Below are 7,558 nucleotides of genomic sequence, written 5' to 3'. Positions count from 1 at the left end.
CGGCCGCTGATCCTCGGGCTCCTCAGCCTCCTTGGGCTCCTGGCCGCCGGTAAGCACTGCCTTCCGCCTTCCGAGCTCCTTCCCCGTCAGCTGAGCCCCGGCGGGCTCGAGGAGAGGTTCTCTGAGCGCCCAGCGGGACGAGGGCAGCGCGGAGGGGGGGAGGCCGATCCTAATGCTGTTTGTATTCCCTCAACAGGACCCGCTCCCAGATCCGAAACAGAGGAAGCAGCGATGAGGGAGGGTGGTGGGAGTGGGGCTTTCAAGGGCGCCTTCGGGATGGCTGTGGTGGAAATGCTGTGTTTGGGGGGGGCGGGTCGCCCAAAAATAGCCCCAGGGAGAAGCGGGGAGTCCCCTTGAGGATCCGGCCATTCCCGCTGCTGGTAGGGAAATGACTTCCCGATGGCACGAATCGGGCAGCTCAGACCCCAGGTTGGTGGGGACAATTGGGAGGGACTGTTTTTCCTGCCAGCAGCGGTGTTTATCTCCGTCACTTCAGGGATAGATGGCTGCTAATCCTCTTGCAGATGGTGGGAGGTTGCCTTTGCTGTTGTGTTTTTGCATTAGGAGCTCCTGCTCCATATGGAAAATTCCACTGATTCTGCTGCTCGCTGCCTCGGTACCTGTTGTTGCTGAGGTGAAAATGATGGGAAGAATAGATGATACTCTCCCTTTAGCTGTAGGATTAGAGGTTAGAACATGCGATGCTTGTGTTTTGTACATTGCAGAAGCTTGACAGAGGTATGGAAATGGTTCATAGTCTGATGAGTGGTAATACACCTTTAGGTTGTGGGGTGGAATAGCCAGAACCCCCAAAATGTAAGGATGTGATGTACACAGTTACTTGGCGAATTTTCTTCTAAATAAGATTATTTTAATCTTAGAGCTTATTTGCTTACAAGTTTAACCTGCGGCATTTCTAAAAGCAACCAAGAGAAAAAGCCCAACTGGCTGTTTAAAGGCCACAGGAGTAACCAGCTGGCATAGCACAGTAAATGACCCTATGAAATTTTTCATGATTGTACTTTACCGTAGTTTTAATGTCATGAAATCATAGAATGGCCTGGGTTGGAAGGGATCTTAAAGGTCATGTAGTTCCAACCGCCTGCTGAGGACAGGGACACTTTCCCCTAGATACACTGATAATATTTAATATGCTGATACGTGGGCTGTTTAATGGATTATCTCAGACTTTTCAGTCAGGAAGCAAGAAAGCAAATGCCAGCTTTCAATCTGCATGTGTATCTGCTTTAATAGTGTCTTTTGAGTCTGCTCTACACTGGGTTAGCTGCCATCAGTTACCACTCCTGGGACTGTTTCTAAATCGCTGAAATCATTGCAGTTTCTTGTGCTTTGGAAATGAAAAGGCTTCACCTTGAAGTATCCACCAGCTTTCCCTTTAGTGTATTTAGGGAAATTGTAATGAGAAACCAGTTCAGCAATGAGAGTTTGCTTGGCCTACATGTTAAAGGCATGGTATGCAGCTGAGGGTAGCAGGAGACTAGTCAGGCCTGTTTTTCCTTAGGAAGTCGCTCTTTTAACACAAATAAACAGCTGTCTTTTTTCACCAGGGTTCTGTTATGAGTGCTAATTGCCTCACCTACCATGCAGATTTTCCTGAAGATTTTGCTGTGACTACCCGAAACACCGTTTTCGTCTGCTGAGCTCGCTAATTAGCTGTATAAAAATTCAGCCACCCTTGTCAGATCCTAATGGAGTCACTTGGCTGCCTTACAGGCCGTGAGGGTTTTTGGTTGACCTACTTACAGAGCTTCTGTGCATCTTCCCTTTAAGGGAGATACAGAGGAATTAAAGCAGGCTGTACAGGTCCTGGCACCTCCGGACTACTGATGCGCACTCTGATTATTCCGTGTCTTTGAGGCCAGGGAAGGAGGAGGAAGGCTGGCTGTGCTGTTAAAGTGGGACTCAGTTTCTCTTTAACTGAATATTTCCCCCCTTTTCCTAAATTAAGTTAAGCTGGGAGTGGAAAGTAAAAACTTTGAGGATATGATTTTTTCCACATCCACCCTCCCCTAAAATAGTAGACTTAAAACCTTGTAAGGAAGGAAGATTCAAGTTAATGTGTATGTTCTCTAGGAAACACTGGTCAGAACATCTGGGGACAGGAAATTTGTAGGCTGAGTTAGCCTGTCTTGGATTTTCTTGAGGGTGTGAATGAAGCAGATAATTGGACTGTGTTCTGTAGTTTGCAGGCTTGTTCTGCTATCAGTGTGGTTTCTAACAAAGAAAGCCAGGCTGCAGCCCACTGCTGCAGATTAAATTAGAAGAGTGGAGGGTGTCTTGTATCAGCAGTGGTGTGTCCAGCAGGACCAGGGCAGTGACTGTCCCCCTGTGCTGGACACTGCTGAGGCTTCACCTCAAATCTTGTGTCCAGTTCTGGGTCTTCACTACAAGGACACTGAGGTGCTGGAGCATGTCCAGAGAAGGGAACGGAGCTGGGGAAGGGTCTGGAGGGTAAGTCCAGTGAGGAGCAGCTGAGGGAGCTGGGAAAGGGGCTCAGCCTGGAGAAAAGGAGGCTCAGGGGGGCCCTTCTCACTCTCTGCAACTCTGTGACAGGAGCAGGGAGCCAGGTGGGGGTCAGGCTCTGCTCCCAAGGAACAAGTGACAAGCTGTGCCAGGGGAGGTTAAGGTTGGAAATAAGGAGAAATTCCTTCTCGGAAAGGGTTGTCAGGCCCTGAAATGGGCTACCCAGGGAGGTGGTGGTGTCACCATCTTTGGAGGTATTCAAGAAACATCTGGACCTGGCACTCAGTGCTCTGGTTTGGATGACAAGGTGGTGACTGGTCACAGGTCGAACTTGATGATTTTAGAGGTATTTTCCAACCTAAATGGGGCTGTGATTATATAAAAATAAAACCTGTGTTTTGTTGGAGGAGTAACTGGATACGAGGCACTGTCAGGCCATCACATACCGTAGCAGGTGCTTTGATAGCACACCAGTCATGTGCCCTGTGCAAACCTGCCCTTGCACAATCCCCTCCTTGTTTGCTGGGGAGGTATAAATAGAAAGGGTTGCTGTTGGTTGTGTCTGGAGGAGCTGAGCCAGCCGTTCTGCCTGCTCCCAGTCACGCTGGGCTGAGTGCTCCACTGGAGCCGCAGAGCTGCCTGAGCCCAGTGCGGCCTTTCTGCACTCCTGATTTGTGCTGTTTGTGCACCAGAAAGGAGCTGTTCTGGGAGCCTCCGAACACCGAGATGATGTGGAGGCTGGAGCAAGAGAGAGGGAGCTTGTCAGCAAAACTGGATCTGTCACCTGATGTCAGCTGAAGCTTCCCAGGAGGCTGGACTGTGGCTATTTCAGGGAAGGCTTTTCTGGTATAAAGTGCAGGGACATTTTGATTTTGTATCTGTGGGGGAAGCAGGACCAATTACTGCTGCTTGCCATGGGTTTTTGTTTCAGTATCTCATGTAGATCTGATTCTTCAGAGCAGGTTGGGGCAACGCCTTAGAACTCTGTGACATAAAAAGAGAGAATTTATTTTTTCTGAAAGGATTTACTCACTTTGTTTTATTTTTTTTCTTTATGGAGCAGCTTTTAAATGCAATTCATTTGCTGCTATTAAAATATCAGAGTTGCTTTTGCAATTTAAAAAGGCTACGTTGACGTGTGTGTATATATTTCAGGGCAGTGCCTCTATGTATATGGTCATGGGGCAGTGTTTGGTTTCAGCTGCTAGATAGCAGATTTTCCCAGTCTTTGTGCTGTGGATATGTTTGTCTGGTGAAAAGGGGCTGTTAAATACAGGATTGCTGCAGAGACTCACATGAAATCTGTCCCCTGCATCCCTGCAAAAAAACCCTCAGAACAAAAGCAGAAAGAATGGAGATGGACAACAAGTATGCCCAAAACATTTTTGTGTATTTCTTCAGGGATCTGCTGCTACTCATAACTTTGGGAATATCTTAGCATACTGTATGGGACCACTTACTCCTGATGACTACCAGGTGCCCTAGAACATCTACTTCTCTTCTGGATTCTGCCGTAGAAAATCTCAGGCAGAAGTCAGGCCTTGCTTGGCAACATACGGCCAACTTGGAGATTGCAACCTTTGTAGTTACCTGGGACAATTCACTGGGCCAGTAGAGGTGATTTTACTGTCCCACCTCATCCAGTTCTCTGCTCTCTGTAACTTCATTGTGATTGCTTGTACCTACACAAACTGCTTCTCTTGCCATGCTTCTGGTGAGGGAAGCAAGGGAGCACCTGAGGTAGAGGCAGTGTCCCAAAATGAGAATGAGCTCCCCACTTTGGGGAGGACCCTGGTTGTGGTGTTAACTCCAAATTAATTTCTTGCCCATCACTCTAGTTAGAAATGTTTCAGGCTTGGTTTTTTGTCAGTAGATACTGGACAGGAAGACTCATTTTTAACTGGAATGCTGGTAACACTAGCCACATTTCCTCCAGTTTTTCTTCAAATTGCCTGTAATCCCTCAAATGTTATGGTCACTTTTACTGCCTCATTAATCCAGACGCATAGAGTAGCCCTTTGGCAAGAGTCACTGGTGTGTGATGCAGTTATGACTTCTGAAGTTTTACTATTAACTGACCAGAGAGGCTGTGAAGTATTGGGCCCTTCAGATAACTTTAGGTTGGGGTCACTCCTTCACTTCTTGACACTTTGTAAGCTTCAGTGAAGAGAGGTTGATCCCTCTTGACTTCTTTAACTTAAACACGCTTTGCTTTTGCAAGTATCAAAGGACATGGGGAAAAGTCAGTAACTAACAGAGCCCAGATGGCAGAGGCTGATGCATTCACTTGGTGTTTGGTGTCTCTGGGAGATAATGAACGACTTTTTTTAACATTGCAAGTAGGACAGCCTGAGAATAACATCCCTCCTGATGAATAGGTTAATACACTTGGACAAGTTGGACTGTCACAAAAGCGTAAGAGTTGACAGCACCCCAAATGATCTTCACATTTTACTTCAATCCATTGAGTTGAACAGCAGCTCAGCACTTTCCTTGAGGTTTTTTTTTCCAAATTACAGGTTAATTTGTCTGTAACCAAGGGTTTTTCTAGCAGTTTGGTTTGGAGGAGGCTGGAGTCTTCAGGTTGAATTTCTCTGTGTTCTGGATGGTAGTTTCCTAGTTCATCCTTTGGCTCTTTAAGGTATCTGGTCTGGGTCCTTAGAATCCCTGTTCACTGATGCTTATATAAGGTGTTAACTTTAAGTCTCATTTGTAGCTTCAGGGCAGCTTTGGAGGGGATTTCTTGGGATGTTTTTCTGAGAATCTAAGGGAAAAAATTCTGACTGGCTCTCCGTGGAAGAAGAGTGACACAAATGCTTGAGGGAAGGGAAGGTGTTTTCCAAGAAAGGTAATTGCCTAGCAGTTTTCCTGTAGCTGTCCTTGCAGAATGATAATCCAGACATTATAAGCTTCCTTTTAGGTCCCTGTTTCCTGGAGAGGAGTGGAGAACTGAGCTGTGCTTTCACATGCAAGGCTCTATAAGCCAAGTGGAAAAGGTGATATTTTCTGAGGGTCCATCACCTCTACTTCTCAAATTTGTGTCTGTGTGTTAGGATAAACTTGGTAAAGCAAAGGCTGTTTTTCCTTAAATTGAAGAAGCTACATCTGAAGTGGTTCAAGCAGGGAGAAACCAGTGAAAAGGACAAGTAAAGAAACACCTTGGCCTTCACAGATAAACTTGTTTGATGCTCTAAAAATAGTGGCTTGCAAGAACTTCAGGAAACAGGGGGGACAGGTCTTGGTGGGCATGACATGTGACTGTTGAGAGCTAATCTACAGAGAAAGGAGAAATCTATTAAAAAATAGATGACCTTAGATAAGGAAGAATATATAAAATAGAGATGCTAGAGATAACAAAGGAAGTAATTCCCTTGGGTTTTTCCATCAAGCATTGAGAACTCTGTGAGGTACCTGATGGTGCTTTGCTTTCTCTTGGGTTACTGCTGTGCTGGGGATGTGACGTACCATGTTAAAGTATTGCTCCTTTTGTAGCTAAGGCTATTTGGAGGGAAGAGTTAAAACTCAAAACTATTTGTTCTGAGGCAGCACAAGGTCTTAACACACTTCACTGGCATGTTTGCTTTTGTTGTAATATAAGTTAATATAGGAGGGAAAAATTCTGTTTCATAGTTAAATAGGAGAACAAGCTAAAAGGGAAAAAGTGGTAAAGAGTAAAGAGTTTCCATCTATTCTTTTCTGAATCTGCAAGATCTGAATTAATGCTGCCTTTTTTTAGCTTTGTTTTTGTTTTTCCCAGAATGTTCAGAAAAGGAGGGTGGATTTTGTTGCAATGAAGGTGCATCCTTTCATATTAGATACAATATTTCAAACAAAAGTACTTCCACATATTACAGAACAAACTAATAAAAGTTTAACTGACTTTGAAGTAACTGTGGAAGGTGTCAGAAAAGAAGCCGTGATTAGTGTGCATCATCTTTATTCTGTAGTTGCTCTAAAATGTGCCAACCATGTGTGGCCTTAACAAGCAGATTTGCTTAGTCACTGTGTGACTGGAAAGTTCTGTACTGAAAACATAAAATTTAGAGTTGTCTTTTCAGAAGAAAAGAACTTTGCCATGTCCTTTGCAGCAGAAAGGGCACTGCTGTTCCATCATTTTCTGTTTTCTCTAGGTAAGTTCATCTTGTAGGTTCATCCTGTGGTGTAGCTGATTCAGGTTTCTTGAATCTGTTGGCTTTTTTGACAGAAAGGTCGGGAGGTATAGTGGCATTTCCTCTTGCTCTGATGTTGTGCAGGAGTGAGGACTTTAAATAATACCAGTGGGAAAGTGTTTGGAGTGCGCACTTCCATCCTAAAACAGTTTTTAGTCACTGGCTTACTTCTTCTGCCTCTTAATCCCTGTTATTTTCAAGTTCTTGTAAGATTGTCTTTGGTCCTCTCTAGAGGATGGCAGATAGAATTAGTGTCCTTATTGTCAAATTTGAGGTGACTGTGTGTCCAGTGGCACTGCTTTGAGCAGAATCTGAACAAAGTGTTGCTGTTTACACCCCTTCTGAGAAAATACTTCTTTTTCAGGGTGGTGAGATGTATTGCAGGGAAACAGTGCAGTCAGAGGCATGAATAGTCAATGCACTGTCAAAAATCAATCTAATTTTAAGACTTTTTCTTTTCCTCCTTGTGAACAAGTTGGAGCATTGTGACTGTGTGAGCATCTGATACAGAAGCCATGCAACAGGAAATTTGTGAAAGACACACAGCCAACAAAGCTGATAAGTAAAAATAAATCTGAAGCACAGTATTTTTTAAATGCACTTAATAATGACCTGTTGCTAAGGCTGTGAGGAAGAAGGAACAATACATTGTTCTGAAGCTGGTACAGATCTGAAAAGTCATACAGTGACAGGATCTTAAAAGTAAAAAAGCAAACAAAACCAGAGAGCTCACTAAGAGCCTAATCAAACCAGTGCAAGTGACAGCATGAATGCCTCCATTTGGCTTTTAACACTCTCCTAAATCAAGAGTTTGATAAACTGCTTGGAATAACTATTACTGGAGTTGTATAGTTCAGTTTTGTAGTCTATAGTATGCTTCAATGTGGGGGGGGGGGGTCTTGTTT

The 7,558-nt window shown here is 44.5% G+C and overlaps 1 protein-coding gene across 1 annotated transcript in view; it reads left to right on the top strand.

The window, feature by feature from the left end:
* Positions 1-6: 6 nt before the first annotated feature.
* The window catches only part of PSAP (prosaposin), a 23,321-nt gene continuing 15,769 nt past the window's right edge, over positions 7-7,558 (top strand). Inside the window, exon 1 of the mRNA XM_017746304.1 lies at positions 7-49. The gene's annotated coding sequence lies outside the window, so the exon portion shown is untranslated. The remainder of the gene's footprint in view (positions 50-7,558) is intronic.

The sequence above is a fragment of the Corvus brachyrhynchos genome, unplaced genomic scaffold (assembly GCF_000691975.1).
Source record: "Corvus brachyrhynchos isolate BGI_N302 unplaced genomic scaffold, ASM69197v1 scaffold279, whole genome shotgun sequence".
Classification (NCBI taxonomy): domain Eukaryota; kingdom Metazoa; phylum Chordata; class Aves; order Passeriformes; family Corvidae; genus Corvus; species Corvus brachyrhynchos.
Note: the sequence above shows the minus strand (reverse complement) of the source record. Positions and strands in the feature narration are given on the sequence as shown.